General features: G+C 36.2%; 1 long non-coding RNA gene across 1 annotated transcript; it reads right to left on the bottom strand.

Moving 5' to 3' along the window:
* Window positions 1-2,399: 2,399 nt before the first annotated feature.
* Window positions 2,400-18,962, bottom strand: LOC109367361. Its single transcript, XR_002114437.1, has 3 exons — window positions 18,935-18,962; window positions 2,883-2,934; window positions 2,400-2,776 (listed from the first exon to the last, which is right to left on the bottom strand). It is a non-coding gene; the product is annotated as an uncharacterized LOC109367361 (long non-coding RNA).
* Between the last annotated feature and the right edge of the window lie 2,630 nt (window positions 18,963-21,592).

Here is a 21,592-nt window from a genome sequence, read left to right on the forward strand (position 1 = left end):
TTCTCACCCATAAGCTCTCCACTGCTACATCACTCTCCCCCCAACGTGAAGTTCAATACATTCTAGCTGCTCTCTCACATAAAGAGCAACTCCACCACCCCGCCTAGCCAGCCGATCTTTCCTAAAAAGTACATAGCCCTCCATGACAACATTCCAGTCATGCGAGCTGTCCCACCACGTCTCCGTGATCACAATGAGATCATGACCTCGCGACTGCACGCAGAACTCCAGCTCTTCCTGTTTATTCCCCATGCTACGCGCATTAGTATATAGGCACTTAAGAGAAGCAGCATCCCCCCCCCCCTCTCCAAGCCTTTGAACTCCACTGTCTCCACCCATCAAGTTCTGTTTGGAGCCTCAAACTGCCCCCTCAGTCCCAGCGGTCCTCATTTTGTCCCCTTCCCCCTTCATACCTAGTTTAAACACCTGTCAATAAGTCCCGCCAGTTCCTCAGCTAGAACCCTTGCATAGAATACTAGAATACCTAGAATACTTGGAGCCTCTTCTTATTAAGACTTCGGATACAGCTCCCAGTGATTTCAAAAGACTGTTGAATAAGGCTCACGGTAGGAAAACTCTCATTAGTACATGTTTAAAAGCAGTTCACATCACTGCCCACTACCCCAAGGATGAATTTAACAATGAAAATATGTAGGAGCACTAAAGGGAGACCTTTTTGCTTGGATGCAAAACACTTAAGTAGCCTCTTTGAAGTTCAGAAGCAGACTAAGATCTTCATGCAGCCATTTCCTGTGCAAGTCAGAAATTGACAGGAATGTTAATATGACTAAATATATAACTGGAATTGTCCAAAAAGCACCATTATACCACAAAACTTGGCAATCTCATATAGAGGACTATGAAGCATCTTAAAATTTGAAGGTCCATACTCACTAAGTATAATCCTCACAGTATCTACATAGCTTTTATGAATTTTTAATAGTGATTTAAGATTCTTACAGGAAATCCCACTTAAATTACTCACTGGTTTTTCATAACACAATGTATGCTTTGTCTTTTTTACACAGAAATTCATAATTCAGTTTCCATGCAAGGTTTGTTATTATGTGTTTGAAACCGGCACAGCATTACCTCTTCTGGAGAGGCAAAAGTGTTGAAGAGTATTGCTGGAGTATTTTTGATGGGGCAGCTTTTGAAAGCACCAAGCCATTAATATTAATATCAAGTTTATTATTAATGACAGCATTTAATAGCATTTACAATGCGCTAGTAAAACTTTAATGAACGCAATGCTGTGCAAATACCAGTTGTGCACATGAATTTAAAATGGAGTATCTCACATGGGAGTCTCCATTTCTGTCCACTTCTGAATGCATATACTTCATTCACATTCTGCTTGAGAGAGATCTAACCAACAAACTGAGTCAGATAGCTGAAGCTCTCTCTAAAATACTTAGAAAACAATGTTTAAACTATAACTGAAATCTTGGAATAACTTTTCCTTATAGTTCACCTCATCAGAGACATAGTATAATTGCATTAGAGTTACAAAGACTTTATAAGAGTTCTTAAAATAATCCTGTTTAGAAAACATTAAGAAACATACAGATTGAAAATAATATATTTTTCACAGATATGGTTTCTTTATCAAGCTCTTCAAGCTTAGGCTACATTTTTATCATGTACATATTTGTGTATATTCACAAAATGTACATCATAGGGTTTGTTTCTTACAGCTGCTACAGAATGCTTCCTGAAAACTTTTAAAAATAGTCCCTTCCTGGCTTTGCAAAAAGTTAGGAATAGCTACTTTTCCCACAGCTACAACCAATAATATACCCAGACACTGAGGTTTATGACTCCCCTGCTTAAAAAGGAACATATGGCTCCCATTCACCACAGGAGCACAACTTCTGCATGGAATCAGTTTCCTCCTCCCTATATTGTTTCCATAATTAAGATTCATCTTTTGATGAAAATATGCCCTCATCTGCCCTTTCTATATCTCTATAAACCTTTTGTGTGTGTCTTGCTGCTATCTCCAGAGGCAGAGTTTTGAGTGGAGGAATTCAAACTTCCTTCCTGGCAAGAGGATCTCCACCATCTTCAGCTCTCTCACGCTGGGACCAAAGTCTGGTATCTTACTGCTGGGTACACTTGCTCAAGTATCCAAGATACAGCAATTTTAAAAACTGAAATTCATTTTAGGACTAAGTCGATTGCAGCAATTCCACAGGACCACATTCCTTTTGTCTAATATTCTCCTTAAAAATCAATTGACTCAAAATAGATTCCTTTCATTAACCATCTTTTGTCTATAAGGGGTTAATTAGTAGTATCTAACTAAAGGTGAGCATCATTCAACTCTATATTAAAAAACAGCTTCTGCCCCAGTGAACTAATCTTCTTTAATGGATAAAATGAGAATCAGGCCTGATTTTAGTGATATTATTGTATTTCCAATAGGTGAGAAATAGTTGTGTACAAGATTATTTTGTTTTTGACCATGTCATACCAGAAGCAAAACCTCCACAAGGAAAGATTTTTAAGATACATTGACAGCTCTGTATAAGAATTTACAAGTTCAGAGGCAAGGCTTCGTCCAGCAGTCTGAGTGTGAAATTTATGACACATATAATTTTTTTTTTAGCAGCAACAACAAGTAGAAATAGTAAGAGCATGAAACTGTCAAGCTTCTGACTTAATGGTAACAGAAACTGAAAATCTTACACAGCAAGTTGTATTTCAGGATGCCAAAGTACTTTAAAGAGTAAACACAGAGGTAGCTCCCCAAGGTAGCAGACTTCAGCTATCTCTGGAAAAGAAAGTAGGAGCCCTTTATTGAAAACAGCATAGTAACAAACTGCTATTTCAAGAAGAAAATGGAAAATGTCCATTTTCACAAATAAAGGAAAACTTACATGTGCAACCTCACAACTAGGTAGTACTGAAATTCCATCAGACTGAATCCTACTGAAATAAGAGAATATTTAGAAACATGGCTCAGTCAAGTTATAGGCAGTTATAGGCACAGACTCTGTTCTAATGGAGTCATAAATGAGCTTTCGATTATGTTTTCTTATTAGTCAGACATTCCTTCATCTGCATAAGAAACCATTATCTTTACCATACTAATACACAAACAGTTCAGATTCAGTTCAGTTTTCAGACTCTAATCAACCTTTAGAATAGAATTAGATTTCTATATCCTTTGCAAAAATGACACCATGAAATCACATTAGACCTTAAATAGCCAAAATGATCAAATTAATCAAAAATATTCTCTCCAAGATGTCAATGTCAAGTGTCTAGTAGCACCAAAAGGTCCTACAAACACTTTGTCCATCTTCTAACTCTCAAAATATTCTCTGAGTCAGAAGAGTTGTTTGGGGCTTTTGCAATATATTTTAAAATTCTCTCCCCTCTTCAGAAGCAAAGGTTCATGACAATAGGTCCACTCCTACCATTTCAAATATCCGTAAAAGGTCAGAGAAGCCTGGAGCAGGTATTCCTGGAGTGAAAATAAATGTTCAGCAAATGAAAGAAGGAGTCTCCAGCTGAGACCTGTGCCAACCTATGATTATTGCCTCACTCCTGTCAACTGTGCTGGCACATTGTAGGCACAAGCTGTACCACACATTGACTTTTCACCAGGTGTCATGGTTTTATGATTTGTTTATCAGTATTCCACACCAAACATCATGCAGTGCACTGGGAGTTAAAGAGTTAATGCTCCAGGCCTGGGTACCTGTCCCAGAAGAGAACTACTACGTTCCTCAAAGGACTGTTCACTGTTCTGTTATCATTTCTGCTCAGGGGGAACAAATAAAAGGCCTTGTTAGGTCACCTGACATCCTCCCTTTTTTTTTCTCCCCAATCATCTGGCTCATCTCTGTTGTGGGTGTCGTCTCATCACAGCAAAAGAGTAAAGCCTTCGGCTTTCAGACACTCATTTAATCTGATTTATTAGCTTCAATTCTATTTATATTGTGTATTATATTATATATTAACTACAATCATCATGAATAATGGAAAATACATTCTATAGAATTCATAGAACATACAGCCGCTTTTGGCATATGATCCAGTAGGGATCTGTGAGATTAAGTAGTTACATTTTGCAAGCTGAGAGGCACACTTGCTGTATTTTTAATAAATATCATGGCTTTGAGTGTATTTAAATTAATATCATTTGTTAAATTTTGCTGTACAGAAAATCAATTTTACTAGGGTAGGGAGAAAAAGTTAATCAAGCTTAGACAGAAGAAAATTGGCCTTTTCAATTTTGTTTACAGAAAAATAACCCCATACATTTTTAGCAAAAAGAAAAACGAGCAGCTGAAATTATGGAGTAAAACCTCACTGAGTTGAATGAAAAAATTCTTAAGAGTCAGGAAGGCTTGACAAGTTGTTTACTGCTCGCACTGAAGTTTCTCGAATTACACAGGGAGTTACAAGTACAACTTCTGTTCACACTAATGGAATGACAATGAAAATGCAGCCCTTCAAGTTCTCTGCACTCTAAGGAGTCTGTGCTGGTAAAATATCCCTCTCAAATTATTTTGGATTATGTCTTATGCTCAAGGCAAATCAGCAGTTTTCTCTGATCATTACCAAAGTGCTGATGTAAAAACATAGACAGAAAACAGTGATCTGCTGGACAGAAGTTCCCCCCAAAAGGCAACCATTTCTCTCAAAAGCTCCAACTTATCAGGTGCTATGGAGGAGAAGAATCAGGAATTCTGAGTGGCTTCATTTTACATTTTGAAGAATTGATGAGCTAGAGATCAGCACTGGCAGTGAGCATATCAGAAAAAAAAGTAAAAGATGGGAATAGACATTCTGATTATCTGCTGTAGATTTTCATAAGTAATTCACATTCACAAATTCACAATGCATTCACAGCTGATGATAAATTTTAACTGGTGGCAAAAATCATAATTGCATAATTGTTTCTATTTAGGTATTTCTATTTTTTGAAGTTTCTCAAGGCACTGCATTCACAGTTCATGTAGGAACCATTTTTTCCACTGCTTTACTCACACTTAAAATAAAATAGAGCAATGACAGAGCAGTAGATAAGAACAACCCTACAGTGAATGGAGAAGACATGACCTGCAGAACTCACTTGTCTCCCTCCAGCAATCAGAGCAGCAGCAGAAAGAATTAGGCCTTTTCTTTCCTTCTCTCTCCTAGGTTGACATCCCCCTATGTATATGTTAATCATTTTCAGAAGCTACATTAATCAAATATGAAGCTACGTAACTATGAACTAGTTTGCAAAGATATTATCTACAATTATACCATTCCCTTAATAGTTAAATATGTATATAAATAAATTTAAAAAGAGCATGGTACTTGTTATGTCTAGGAGGAACAGGCATTTCAAAACCACTTAATTTTGATCTGAGACTCTAGATTCATAGCTGCAATAAGACAGATTCCACAGAATAGTTATTTGTGCAGTTAATATTACTCTTTTTATTTGTATCTTCAAAGCTGAGTAACTCAGAAAATAATGAATTTTGCAATCATCCACTATCTTCTGTACTTGACTTCTATCACCCCTCTACTTTTAATCAGGATTCACATCATTGTTTCTCCTTGGATTACCTTTCTATTTTTCCTTTTTCATATCATTAAAATAAAAACTCTAAAATTTAACTTCAGAAGACATGACTCTATATAGTTTCCTACATCTCTTCTTTCCTTTCACCAATCACTGAAACTAAACTGTGAAGCCAGAATTACTCATCCTTGTTTATTTCTTCTCACATTCATTCTTCTACTTTCCTCCTCACAAATCATGTCTTAGAAATCCAACCCTTCTTTCCTTTTACCATTCTTTGGATATTCCAAACCAGCCCTTCTTTATCAGTTTTTCATTCTATGCACTAGTCTATGTATATTTAACTGTTAATTCACTTTTAGAATATTTTGATGATATCATAATCTTCTCTGATTCTTTTTTTGTAGTTCCTTGTTTAATTCTCATCTAATTTGACTACTTGTCCTCCCTTTGGAACTTAAGAATGATTCATATTTCACATAGATTGTAGCTCTTAAATCCTTCACCCCTGGTCACCACACTGTCACACTATCTCCTCTACCAAAAACTTGATTTTTAACTTATAAAAGTTCACAACTTTGATTCTATATTTTTTTTTCCCTGTCCAACAGGCTAAACAATTCATTCCTTTGGAATTCTTCATTATTTATATTCTGTGGCTCCTATTCCATCAACAGGACTGTACAAACAAGGACTTCCTGGTAATGAATCTATCCTGGTGACCAAGATTTATAAGAATGCAGCTCACTTTTTTACAGGTTGCCCATTATTAAGACCATAGCCTTATTCTTAAAGAAATGCCCCAAATACTCATAGCTCCACTGAGGGTCATTAGCTTGGTAACAACGCATAGGAAACTGTCCAGTTGCAATTACTGAATTGAACCTGTATTGACTTTTTCCCTGAAGCTCCATCTCCCAGTAGATAACTAAACTGATTCTAAGTACATGACAAGATAATAACCCAGGAAGTTAGATATACAGTAATTATTGCCTCCAGAAACATACCATTCTACCTTTGCCAGCTATGACTTTATCAGCTGTACTGAGCTTGTTTTCTGAATTATGATTATAGGGATAAAATGAAACTATAAGCTCTTCTGAGCATGCATTTAATTTTCCTTTCAAAGATGTAATAACTATGAGTAATTTGATGCTTGAATCTAGCCTTTTAGACATTTTAATGTTCTAGTACTTAAAAATTCTGGAAGTCTGTCTAGAACAGAATAAAACAGTTCAGTTGGAAAGGACCATCAAAGGTCAACTAATCCAACTGCCTGACCACTTAAGGGCTAATCGAAAGTTACAACATGTATTTAAACCATATCTATAATACAGAAGCAAAAAATGTATATAAAAAACCTTCAAATATACATTCTAAACATGGGTGAATAAAACCTTATGCATTGGCTATAAACATTGTTATGCTGAGCTGTAAATTTATTGATAAATTTATATATTTTCTCCTAGGTCTCTCTTCTGGGTCCTGAACATCTTGGCAGCACTTTTTTTTTTTTGACAATCTCCTGTTGTTTTCTTCCCCCCCCCAAACATCCTTCCTGAAAAGTGGGCCTGAAATAGTATGAAGTGTGATCTCATCAGTAACAAGGAAAGGGAAATAACAGGAGCGATAACTTTGATCCACTGCTCATGCTTTTCCTAACAAAACTCATTTTACTTGGTTATACAGTTTGTCTGAACTGAAATGAGACTACAATACTAGTTGATATTCAATCCATCATCCACTCTGACCATTCAGGTTATCTTCTGCAGGATTGCTTCTCAACTAGTCAGTTTCCAGTCTGTGCTGATTTATATGGTTATTTGTATCTTGGGTGAGGTATTTGTATTTTTCATATTGAACATCAGACTCCTGTTGGTCCATTTTTGTTTCATTAGGAACCTACTGGTTTGAAAATCTGCCATTTGGCATGTCTGTCAGTCACTTCTTCCCCTTGACGTAACATCATAAATTTGTAGACAGTAAATTCTGCCTCATTATCCAGGCCGCTGATAAAGATATTGAGTAATACCAGCCCCAGTATTGATCCCAGGGTATGGTTACATCTGCCAAATGAACATCAAGCTATTGATTACTGCACCCTGACCTTGGCAGGTTGGCAATCCAGCTGGTTTACAACCAGTGTAACAGTCCTATTGCACAGCCCACAGTTCCTCTCTTTTTCAGTACAATTGCATAAGAGCAGGTGTCAAAAGCCTTACTAGTAAACATACAGTATCCTGCTCTCCTCTCACATTTTATGAAGACACATTTCTTGTCTTCATAAAGGCAAGCAGGCATGTCAAGAGAAATTTGCCCTGGTAAATTCTTGGTGAGTAGTTTGATTGTCTTCTTGCTTGGAAATTAATTCCAAAAGGTCATGTTTCCTTATAAGGGACTGCAGAGAAGCCTATACTTCCTTGGGTTCTTATTTTTTTCTGATAGCAACATTAGCTTTTTTTTTTTTTTTTTACAGTTATTGGAGACCTTGGGTATCACAACTTTTTATAGACGATGGACACAAACTGCACTGTCTCTCTTGGTATCATGAGTGAACCCTCTTGGAATTGTATTTACATATGAAACTTTATCTAGCCCCTAATCTGCTGTTCCCTCCCACCCTTTGGTCATTTTCTCCTTCCTAAACCATGGCATAACAGCCTTAAAAATAGTTTTCCATGCATAGTGCATTTATGAATACTACTGATGTAACTTCAAAATGTTTTCCTTAACCAGTTTAAAATAGCTTGGACTTTCCACTATACAGAGAAATTTTACCATTGTCAATGTACATAATGAAACTGTGTTGGTTTTGTCTAGTAGAAAGTCTGAATAGAAGTAAAAAAAATCCATTGAGGCAGAACTATTCACACATATTTGCAGCAAGGTCATGGCATTATCTTATCAAGTAACATAAGAACAGATATCCAAACATTGAGAGGAAGACAGATGCCATTATGCTCCTTGCAGAAGTGGCTGTACACGCAACACTCTCCAACTGTCTCTTCTTGCTGTAACTGATACTGCTACAACTGTCAAAATCTCAGTATTGCTTTTATTTCAATTACTTGAGGAATAATTTCTTGCCAGGTTATATCTGATGATCTAACAGTGCAGCTTCCTCCAGTCAGGCTAAGTAATAGATTAAGTAACTGATCCTGAATTGATATTATGATAGAAATATAACGAAATAAAAAGTTTTGGAGAGACTTCATCTGAAATACCCAATTTCCTTTAGGTACTGTTTGTTGAAGATAAATAATTTATCTGAAGAATCTCATTAATATTGTAGGTTGAATGAAATAAACCTTGGCATGTGATCCAGATATTATTCCTGTTTCTCTTCTGCTCTGCAAATAGCCTAAACTGGCCATAACACACTCAGAACAGGAGATTAACAAGGACAAACAAAAAACAACTTCTTATGCAGATATAAGTAAAATGTGAATAAGTGTTAGAAAAAATTCCAATAGGCAGTTGCATTCTGATTTTATTGGCATATATTTGGAATTTCTCAGCATTTGAAATTTCTTGCTGATATAACCTTAGCAGCGCAAGTATACACAGAAGTGAGCTTCAGAGTCAAGATAAACAAGGTATTTACCCTATATAAAGAACTGCAGGGAAAAACTGTAGAATTTAATAGGCATTGAATATGCATCTATATCAGTAAGTTTGTTTTAACATATAACTGTAGGGTAGTGTGAAATCAGATTTGCCATTGCCAGAAAAGGACTGTGTCCTATGTTAAGGTCCAGACCATCACCTTTGTGAGGCTGACTCATCCCACTGACTGATGCCAAATGTCGGCATATATATTGCAGCTGTAATTTCCACCCTCATAGGAAAGCTACACTACCAACACTTCTTTCTTGTTGCATTCCCTGCATTTCCTCAGGAAAAAAATGGCAGTGTCACTTGTACTTTTCAGACAGTTGAGAAACTAAATTATTCCTGAAACATGATTAAGTCAGAGTACTGTGCACTAGTTCTGTCATTACTATTATTGTAATTTGACTTGAAAATTTCAGAAAAGCTTATCTACTATAGGATTTCAAAACTTGTTATTCCCCATCTTCTTTTGTCCCTCAGAAGAGAATATTTCCAATCACCATAGGAAATGGCTTGGCTTTGTATGACAGAACATTTTTTCCACTCTCAGCAATGACATTTTCAGATAATTCATAGAAAGATTCTCTTTGTGTCTTCCTTCTGACTCTTATTTTAAAGGCTATCATATTTTTAAATGTAGACTTAGGTTACAGCAGGTGGATAACCTGAATTATGTGACTAGCATGCCTTTTTCAGGCTGTACTACCTGAACTTGTATATTAATTGTTCCAGAGTTCCTACTTACTGTTCATGAGTCTGTTAGTTACTGTGGATTCAGTTGAGAGAAAGCACTATAAAATAATTATTTATTAATATTTAAATTACTCATTTTAATTGATCATGTGGCATAATGAAGTACATTTTACTCTTAGCTGACTCATTTAGAGTAATGTTTATGCAAATTAGACTCTAAATAAAGATTAGAAAATACCTTACTTAGAATGGGAAAACTTGAATATTTAAATCAGAAGTATTATTTCAGGAAGCTAATGTTAAATTTAGAAATATGAGACAAGTATCAACATATAAAATGAAATGCACTAGTTTAAAGTTATTTGTTGCAAGTTATTTACTCATATTCTGCATTTTGAAGACCTCCTCCATCTTAAATATGACAGCACATATAAGGCAATGCGTGGCATGCTAGTGAGTTTCATGAGATAGATTCAAAAATCCTACTAAACTACATACTATAGTATGTATTTGAGAAAACAGTGTCTTCAGTATTATTAAGATAATAAAAAGAACTAAGAAAGAAATGAGTTCAGTTATATGCTGCATTTAGACAGACACCTTATTTTCAAAACCAGTGCACAAACATTAGCTAACCAAACACTGTAAACTGTTTTTCATCAGTCCATAGCCTCAAAGTTAAACAGAAACAAGTCACTGTCAACCTCAAAAATGAGAAGATAAACTGGAAACACAGTAGTGTGACATTGTATTGTGCAGAATTTTGAAAAACAAGTTGCTTATAATACTCATTAGCACATAAATAATTTGAATAATCTAATCTGAGGACTAGATTTTGTTTTTTTGAGTCTTAATCATCTGATTAAGACAAAGGGAGATAGAACACCGAGAGTACATACACTCTATATACGTATTCATTTAATACAGGAGAATTTCTAAGGTGCATTCCAGTATTTTAAGAGCTATTAGATCTTTTGCTCTTTTCCTCAGTGGAGCAAAAAAAAAAAATTAAAAAAACAATAAATCAGCAATAAGAGCTCTAAAATTCCCTTTGTAAACACGAACTATAGTATTCTTGAGGACTAATTTAGGTCTTATTCAACCCCACAGCAATTACAGTATATATTTAAATGTATTTCAATTAGACATCATTAACAAGTCTTTAACAAAGTTCAGATCAAGTCCCATCAGTAGAACTAAGATAAAAACTGGGTCAGTTTTCTTCATTTTTTCAATCCTGACTACTCTTTAAATAGCAAAAGGGGAAAGTATTGCCAATGCGACTCCTTCACTGGTAGCTTGCTTGGTATTAACCAGATATCAAAAAAACTGGGCGTCATAGAGCACAAGACCAGCCATCCAGAAAAAAAAGTCCACTACAGATAGAATACTGTCAGTAGAAGTAGGTGCTGAATAAGGAATAAAAATTGTCAAGTAGATATGTCACATCACTGAGTTTAACCATCTTTGGTTAATTTAACCATCTTTGACAATTCTTGCTGAAGGGAAATATAAAGCCCAAAATGGTTTTCCCATTTAGCGGCAACAGAATGGAAAAATATTTTGAAGAGCAATCTCCCCTTGAAATGCTGTGTACTTTTTACATCTATAACATTTATTTGAAAAGTCCTACAAGTCTGTGGCCAGTTGCATGGGAATCCAAACCTTAAAACCTGAAAGGCTGTTCCCCCTGCTGGCCTTATGTGATGGCCCTTGCTTTTCCATTGGAGGGCATAGTGGATAGTCCCTCCTTGTGCCACTATCTTAGAACATCTTCAGTTGGAAGGGATCTCGAAGCCCACTGATTCCATTTGCCCCTGCCATGGGCATAGCTGCCATACACTAGATCAGGCTGACCAGCGCCCTGTTCAACCTGTCTTTGAACACCTCCAGAAATGGACATCTAGAGCTTCTCTCAGCAAGCTCTTACAGCACCTCACAAGTCTCTAAGAATTTCCTTACTTAAGACTTTCTTTGTACTTTTAAACAGACAACTCAGCTGAAGGATTCTAAGCCTTTAACACTATTTTTCTTTATAAGTTTATCAGCAGAAGAAGAAATACATTTTTATTATTTTAAATGCTCAACAAATTGCTACGCTATACAACAGTTGACAATTTAACAAGTGTATCCATCGCAGTCTTCTGTTTAGGGAAGCAGCTGACAGGAGTTTTTGTTTTTTCAGGATTATACTTTACTGAAATTTATTATAACACTCTTTTGCAGAAGCACATTGCAATTTATTTATTTATTTTATTTCTGCAGTAGTTATTTTGAGTATTTGCTGTTTTTGAAAGACTGTGTGCTGTCTCCTTATTGAACATTTATGAATAAGACTAGACCTTGAAAGATATTAATGGTGTCTACGCAAACATACACTTGCATGTTTATTATTGGATAAGATTTCCCTGAGAAAATGTCCACAGGGACAAAGGAACAGAACAGAGCTGGAAAGGTGTGCTTAAAGAGCTTCCAAGTACACAAGAGTTCTCCAACCCTCAGTATAAGAAATCAAGCAGAAGAGGAAGGAAACTGGCATGACTGAATGAGGACCTGCTGGTTAAATTGAGGGATAAAAAGGAAATGAACAGACAGCAGAAGCAAGGATGTGCGACCTAAGAATACAGAGATGCCAGCTGGATATGCAGAAATGGGATCAGGAAAGTCAAAACACAGATGGAACTCAACTTAGTGAGAGATGTGAAAAATAACAAGTACGTTGGTCAGAAGAGACAGATCAAGAAGGATGTCCCTTCTCTGATGTATGAAAAGGGAGAAGCAGCAAAAAAAAAAAAAAAGACTGTGAAGGTTGAGCTACTCAATAAGAAAAAAGGAAACATCACTCCTATTTTTAAGAAAGAGAGAAAAGACGACCTAGGGATCTATAGGCCAGTGAGCCTCACCTCTCTGAGAAGATCAAAGAATAGATATATAGGCAAATATAAGGCAAGGAAGTGATCTGTGACAATCAGCACAGCTTCGCAAAGGGTAGATCTGCCTGACCAGTCTGGAGGCCCTCTACAGTGGAGTGAGGACATCAATAGATAAATGGAAGACCAACTAATGTCACCTACCTGGACTTCTGCAAAGTCTTTGACAAAGTCTCATCCCATATCCTTATCTCTAAATTGGAAAGATACAGATTTGAAGTGGAGACTATTCAGTGGATAAGAAATTAGTTGAATGGTCATAGCCAGGAGGCTGTGGTAGATGGTTCCGTGTTCAGATGAAGGCCATTGACGGGGGGTTCTACATCTTAGGATCAGTACTCTTCTAAGGACACTTCCCACCCATCGTGTATTTCCTCTTCACAAACACTCTTGAATAAGTAAAGAATTAATGTGAGATTATAGAAAATGTGGAAACTACTGTCAAACATAACTGGTGGGATTTATCTGAATCCACCTATTTCAATAGTCTTTTTTTTTTTTTTCCATTGAAAAGGACATAGTTATGAGTGTAGTTTGACCTTCACAACAATTTCACAAAATAACTTTTGAAACAAGACTGTTTTACCAGTATGAAGCTTTCATAGTATCCATCAGGAACTACCAGGAAAAATAATCCTTTAGTAAGATAATCAGATGGCTTAAAAATCTACAGTTTTCAAGAGTGTCAAGGAAGTTCTATTTGACAAACCACATATTACATTATAAGAATTGTACTGAGTTATTACTATTGAGTATGCCATATATCTTTTCTAATCTAATCACCTCATGAGAGAGGTACAATATCATTTCATAGCTTGTGATTTAAATAATGATAGGGAGTTTGCAATATATTCAAGATTGAGATAGTTCAGTGTAAGTAATTTGATAAGAACAGTGATTCTGTATAAGAAATATCTAATTTGATAGATGAATACATTTTAGACTAAAATTCAGGCTAAACTGCACAATCACCTAGTATGTCTGTAGGATATCTGAAAGTTTTAGAAGTTATGAAAGTTTCATTTTGTCCTTAAAACTGAAGGATTCTTTTAATCACTGAAAGTTTTAAATGACAAGTTTTTCGATCACTTATAAAGCCCAGTGTTAACATTTACTATATTCAATTTCAAAGCCACATGTGAAATAATTACAACAAACTCTTCCATTTTGTTTTTGCTGTAAGGTACTAGACAAAATGACTTTCAGCTAAATGCACGAGTAACTGTTCCTGTAGACTGAAGTATTTATTTTATAACATCATTTTGCCTTAGGCTTGGTCTTTTTGAAATAAAGAACATAATTGTTATTTAGTTTTTATTGCACTAATATTTAGAAGAATGATAAAAAAGCAGAAAAAGCAAAAAAAAGGAATTAAATTGTTTAAATATATAACTGTGTCTTAGTTTATTACCTCCTCCTTAGCTAATGCTGGTCCACTTAACCAATCATTCCAAGGAATGTACCCAGACCACTGGCTTTCTTTCTGACATAATTACAAGAAGATAGGTGCATGAGAAGTTTTTTCTAGCAAGAGACTGAAAAGATACTGTTTAACTTATAGAAAAGCTAGACCAAATGGATCACTGCAGTGCAGAGAATGCAGCTAAGCAATTTGAGTTCATCTTTTTCTATATTAAAGATATGTCAGTAGAATGGGAAGCTAGCAAAACTAATGCTGAGAACTGGAAAAACCTCTCATAATTAGCCACTGGAGCTCTGCCTCTGAAGGTACTAAGATCTTACAAAGGTCAGCAACATAACATGAAATCCAAAAGATGTAATAACAAATATCAAAAGATATTTGATAAAAATATCTAGAAAAGGAATGCAGATGCTTGCACCTGAGTACAACTGCTTGCTGGTGAACTGCAAAATTTTGTGATAAGAGAAGGAAGCAGTGTCACTCATATTCTCCAGGGACATCTATTAGTTAGGAGTCTTTTACTGTTATGTAGACAAATAGCAACCGTAAGAAAGATCCAAGACAGCGTGAAATTTACCCCAAACCTTGACTGTAATTGAAAAATAAAAGGGTAAATTGGCTTAAATTTTAGCGCAAGTAGTTAGCTTATATTTTCTGTAAGGATAATGGATCAGTTTATAAACAGTTTATAAACAAACAGGATTTGTTTACTCTTGTTTGCAGTTCCCCAAATATCTGTACTTAGTTCAAACAACGTTTCAGGGATTCCAAAGCTTGGTCTTCCTACTGCTGTACATGTATTTATACAGCTTTGTGCATATATGCCATCTTGGAATAGCACACAAATAAATTGACATGCATGTATTTTCCACCCCAGGCACTTGGACTGTACAACTTGCAATAACAATTCAGAGTCCTCACATCTTACAAAAGAGGGACTCTTACTGGTTTTCTAGCAGTGCTGTGCTGATTGTTTCACTCTTTCAATTACTTCAGTAGACAGAAGGTAAATTTAACCCCGAGTTTAGCATCAGTCAGTAATGCCTTGAGGAAAACACTTGGAATGAGATTCAGTACCAAATGCCACATACTGTTCATTTGCAACACAACATTAATATCACTATGTTAACACCAGACTTCCAGGAAGTATCAGAATATGTAATTTAGAAACTCAAAGAAGGCCCTTCATGTAAAGACTGTGTGAAAACTCATCGAGCTTCAGAATGGTAGTGTTTTTATCCACTGTTAAAAAAAGATCTAGGACTTATATAGGTCTAGATTTAAGTATAGTGAGAAACATCTCTTTATCATGTTGGAAAGAGAACCAAAACCATTTAAACTACTTTAGAAATCTTTCTTCCTCCCTCCCTTATGCTCTTCTACATTTACATCATGCTTGTTGATGTGTAATTTATTATATTAATGGTAGAAATAGAAACACTCTTTTCACTTACAGATAATGAAAAGATGCCATGATTTTATACTTCATGATAACTCACAACATTTTTTTGTTCTCGGAGCACGATTTTTCGTTAAATTTATGATAAGGTAATGTCATATTATTTAACTCATTAACTGTCTTACATGCTAATGTGAAAACAGCAGAATCAAAGGTATGCAGTGCTGTACCATATCTTTAGTGTTCTAATGTAATTTTTTTTTGCCAATTCAGTATGTATTTTACATTTATTAAAATGCAGGAAATAGACATTATGCCAGACTTCAAGACACACAGCAGACAAGTCACAGGCATTTGCCTAATGCTAGAACAATGCCAGAAGTTTGCTCTGCAGCTTCTACTCCTGCTAAGTAGTACTGCTGAGTTCAGTGCAAAGTACCATTCAAAAGTGCAACGACAGAAGAACTTGGCTATGGTTGTGAAATTTTGGGACACATTCCAGTTAGTAAAAAAAGTCATTCTGAAATAAGTAGAACTGACAGTTCAAATCTTAATTTCTGACTTTAATAAACATGACAGCCAATATTAGTATTATCAGTTATAGTGGTAGTAATAGGAGCAGTAGTATTACTGTTACCATTTATTACTGTGCTCTTATTACCACTTCTACTAGTATTAGCAGTAGTTTCTACTCTTATTATTGTCTTGTCCTAAAAGAAGATTATAAATGCTATTAATACTAATTATGAATTGAAATAAGCTTTGCAGTAGTATCTTAAAGTTTTACATGATTCATTGGAGATAAGGAAATATCATGCAGTAAGTCTAAGTTTATTGGTAATAATTCCACTTATTTATAAAAATAGCTTATTAGTTAACTTTCTCTCAGAGATCATGTCTTTGAAACAAAAATCTGCAGGAATAAATTATTAAATAAAAATAATGGGAGGCTGGAGAGATAAAAAGAAAAAAGAAAACCTCAAACAAGAATAAAAATAGTAGAAGAAGATTAAAGGTTCGTTCACCCTGGAGCAAGTTGATCCAATTTTGTTCTTACCTAAGTCGCAATTTTTTTGAGCAGTATAAACAGAAGGAATGGTAAAAGGTTATACATATAAAACATAACTTTAAAGTGTAGAAGTAGATAACAAATTTATTGCTGCAATTTTATGTTTTTTTTAAACACTATGTCAGCCTGCAATCCCAAACACCAGATGATTACCACATGGAGGTTTTATGATGTGATAACAACATCGTTTTCAGAAGAACATCAGTGTTAATTTATTTCATAGCCTATTACGTACAGATTTTCACTGCAGGCTGTTAGTGAATATTACACTGACTATGTTTCAAAACACTGAGGAAAGATTTTACAGAAAAGCGTAAGGAACATAGTACTTAAGAGGAATGAATAAGGCCAGTTCTTGTATGGAGTTGAATGATGTGAGACTTTTATGTAAAGGCAACCCACAACCTATAAAGCCCCCAGCACCCATCACAGTCTTCCTATCATGCAGCCTATCCCACTGCTTCAACAGTGGGAATTCTACACGCAGAGTCTCAGCTTTACTTTTTGTTTTTCAGGCTGCATTTGTGTACAGGCATTAAAGGTGAATCTTTTCCACTTGTTCATCCAGAGGGATCTGTGTCTTCCATTATCCTGCTTCATGCGTTTTCCACTGCTGACCTCTTCACTCACCTCATTACAAAAGACTATCAGCACGCCAAGGTTAAAGCACCCTCATCAGGATGGCAAGATTCTTTGCCGACATGCTATTACCCCATTGTGTCAAGTGGATCCCAATGCCTGCTATCTATATACCTAAGTCAGGAAAGAGCTATCAGGCTACCCGAGGCAGAGTTTTTAGAGCATTTGAGTCTCTGGAATAACAAAGTCTGCAAATGCTCAGCAAGGCTTTTGTCTTTTTTGTTTTAATGAAGTGGAGGAATCAGTTACCCCTCTCTCATTGTCAAATGTTGCAAACACTAATACAAGTACTGTGCCACTGTTTAAGTATCTAGTATGTACAAAATGCATTGACTATAGGATATAGATAAGGTTTAATTGCAAACACATCCAAAGCTAAATTTTAACAGTAATCTTATTTTAAAAGTACAAGATTTTAAAAGTACAAGACAACTCATAGTATCAGAAAATAAAGAGACTTATTGGTATGATAGTAAAAGATTTGGAACAGGGGATACAGAAAGTGTAAAAACATGAATAGAAAAGAATTTGAATCCAATTAAATAGTCTGAATAGCATATAGGAATAAAATAAAGCACCAGTTCTGCTTCCAGTGAGAAGTGTCCTCCATATTTACATAGATTTTTTTCTTCATATCAGATTTTTAAAAGAACTGTATAGATAGCAAAGGAATTTACATCATTTGCTTATGAATTTTTAGTTATTTTGATATTATCTTTTGATGGGGACTGCAGATTTCCTCACTATTCTATTTAGCTCATGCCTGATCTCACTTGACACCACTCAGTTCATTTGTACCGTAACAATTTGCACCATATCAAGTTGCACTGTGAAGAATTTAATATGTTCTTTTATTAGCTATCAATTATATTTTTAGTTCAAAAGAAGCTGTTTTTAAACAGGTGTAAAAAAAGTAGATGCCAGCAGACTTTGTGTACCAGTTGTAAGTACTGATTATCAGAATCTAGCTGACAACATACTGTCTAATATCTTAGTATTAAAATGTTCTCCAGTGAAGTCACACCTACCTCATAATGTATGAAATAGATTTTAGAAATACTTTGCTTTCCTGATAAATACAGATTTACTGAGTTCTGCCACCTCGCCTGGTTGGAGGCAGAGCCATTAAGAGAGGGAATATTGTCTGAAACACAGCTACATCCACTTCTTGTTAATGACTTTGACAGACTGCTTAACCAAACCCTTAGTGAATTAATTAGGACACACTGTTCCAGAAACAGAGGCAGTAATACACATGGCTTCTCCTGGGCCCCAGCATCTGCTTGGACTGCCACACACAGATTTGTCAACTAGAAGCCAGCTTCAAACTTAGAGGCAACAAACAATAGAAAAACATCTGGAAGTGAATAATCACTAGAATTATCATAAAATGATTTGAGTTGAAAAGAACTTTAAATCTCAGCTGGTCCCTGCCATAGTCAGGGACAATTTCCACTACATCAGACTGCCCAGAGCCCCATTCATCCTGGTCTTGAACATTTCCAGGAATAGGGCTGTTTCACATACACATCTGTAATGCAATGGAAAACAGCAACAACAGCAGAGCAGCTAGGTCCCAAGCTGCAGCAAGTGAAGATTTACTCAAATGCAACAGCAACAGAGAAAATAAGCTACTTACCTTCAGAAGGCCTCAGGTATGCAGGAACCTCCAGCAAGATACCCTTAGCTCTACTGCCAACATTTAAGTGAGGTTTGGGAAGGGGTGGAACCTGGCTCCACCTCTTTTGGTCACTCAAGTACATTGCGTGCACCTGAGATCCTCTGAGTTGGCCCTGCCTTCCTACTAGGTGCTCAATTGTTGGTTCAAGCCACGTCTTAGCACTTCCACTGCAGTATCTCACTTTCATAAAAAATGAGAAAGCTCACTTCCACAGTTGTTTGTTTCTGAGTTCTGACTGAAGTTGGTGAGAGTTTTGTCAGGGAGCAGAGAGTGGGCTCAGCCCAGGAAGGATGAAAAGCATGATGTTCCATCTCTGAAGACATTCAAGGCCGGGATGGATGGGACCCTGGGCAGCTTGATCTAGCGAGTTGCAACCTAGCCTGCAGTAAAGAGTCTCTTCTAACTCAAGCCAGTCTATAGTTCAATGATTAAGATGCAGGGTATGGCTAGAACTTCGTTTCATGGACGTTTATTCACTCAGGCAATTAATATTCTTTTTAGCTGTAGGAATGTATTCTTAACAGGTCTGATAAATAGCAAGAATGCAACCTGAGCCTATTCAGGTTAAGACTTCTCACAAACAATGATACAGTTGTGTTCTGTTGTATTCCGTTCTATGTCTGTGGAGCCAGTATCTCTGACCAGCCACCCAAGTCAGCTCCTGGAGTGCAGTCTAGGTGCCACAAGAGCATCATTTGATTTGGCAGGGAAAGATGATGTTGCAGGTGAGGATCAAATCACTCTTCTGTGCACACCCTCAGGAGATTTGATCAATCCTGTACCTGAGCCTTGCCTGAACCTATCTCAAAGTTCAAACTCACACTCAGGATAGCTTTTAGGAAAATAGAATGCGATTTTACATTAAAGGCAGAGTGAGTTGTGACCACCTCTGTTATTTGAATCCCCATGAGGAAACTGCTTTTGTTGTACTTTAGTTTCTAGATAAACACATTATTTATGATATGTGTTTTCTCATCTAAATCTTCAGTGCAAGACAAGTAGATTACTCTTCATAGATCTTGCTAAAACGAATCAGTATGACTCCATTGTGGTTTAATCTAGCAAGTAGGTGTACCAACAGTACTACACAGCTGTTCATTCACTTCTCCCCACCCAATGGGTAGAGGTAGAGAATTGGAAACTAGATAGATCATGTGGGTTGAGATAGAAACCACTTGCTAGGGCAGAAAATGAAAACCAAAATGCAATGATAACAATATATACAAACGCCCACAATACAATTACTTGCCAGTCACCAGCCGATGTCCCACTAGCAACACATTGTCTCATCATCTGCTGACGGATGCCTAGTCAGTCTCTAAAGAGGGGTTGCCCCCACAGTTCTGAGGACTTCTGCATGATGTCAGGTGGTATGGAATTAAGGCTATCCGTCCTGGCTCTACCCAACCCTCTATGCTGCACCATCATGGCAGCAGCTCTTTCCTGCAGAACAGCTTGGCCCAGCTTCAGATGTGCTATTAACTGTCTCAACTGAACCACTCTCTCAATATCAATCACTACCATGGCCCCCAAGTCCTTATGTGAGAGATATCATGTCCAGAAACATGCTACAAGGTAGTTAAAATGACTTTTCCAGGAATATCTGCTCTTTTAGATTTGGTCAAGACTTCCCTTATTGAATGCAAATATGCTCCGAATTCATTCCCTTAGACAGTTTTATAAAATCATCTGTTAGAGAAAAGATGAGAGATGTCTTCCAAAGTTCTTCCATTACATAATTAAGAAATAAATATTTAGGATCTTCAACAGCTAATCAATCAGTGGATGAAACAGCAATTTTCCAGAAAGGAGAAAAAGAAAAAAAAGAAGAAAAAAAAAAAGTAACTTTTCATCATCTAATAAGAAAAACAATCATAATGTAGGAAAACAATAAAATCCACTATTTACTCTCCTCTGTAATTTGTAACATGAACTACATTTTAATAGAGAGGTGTTGGCTCCATCTTCTCTGCACTTTCTCCTGACTTGCATTTAAAATAGAATTCCATAGTTGTGGAGGACAATCAACACATTCAGGTAATGAACCTGTAGACACTGTCTTAGGTAGAGTGGTAACAAAATCTTTCTGCTTTCCTCTCTGTGAACTGGAAAGCAAAGCAGACATTGAGTCAGCATCTGGCTTTGCTTCTATGCTGCCAGAAAGAGGTGGCATAACTAATGGCTTCTGGGTTCTGTTCCAGGTTTTGTGAGGCACTGTTTTCTAATATTCTTTAACACTGATAAAACAACATACTTTGCCTAATCTCATTCTCTGAAATAGCTGAGCTATTTTGTCAGACATTTTGTCTGACTGTTTGGAATAAGATACTGCCTGATGCATAAACCTACTGTGGAAAATTTCAATCCAAACATTTCAGTTTTGGCAAAGTCATAAGCTGTTTGAAAGAATGCCAGACATCTTTAAGGGGGATGTTGCCAGCTCAAGTGCTACAATCACACCCACTGCCCGCATACACAAACTCATAAATATACATACAGACGTATATGTACATAGCCACACAAAAAAAAGCAGATTTTGTTAGTGTCCTAATTGGCGATTTTCCCCCAGTTTGTTTAAAATTTCGGATAGTTAAGATTGTAAGATGTGAGTTTCAT

This window comes from Meleagris gallopavo, chromosome 4 (assembly GCF_000146605.3).
Source record: "Meleagris gallopavo isolate NT-WF06-2002-E0010 breed Aviagen turkey brand Nicholas breeding stock chromosome 4, Turkey_5.1, whole genome shotgun sequence".
NCBI lineage: Eukaryota > Metazoa > Chordata > Aves > Galliformes > Phasianidae > Meleagris > Meleagris gallopavo.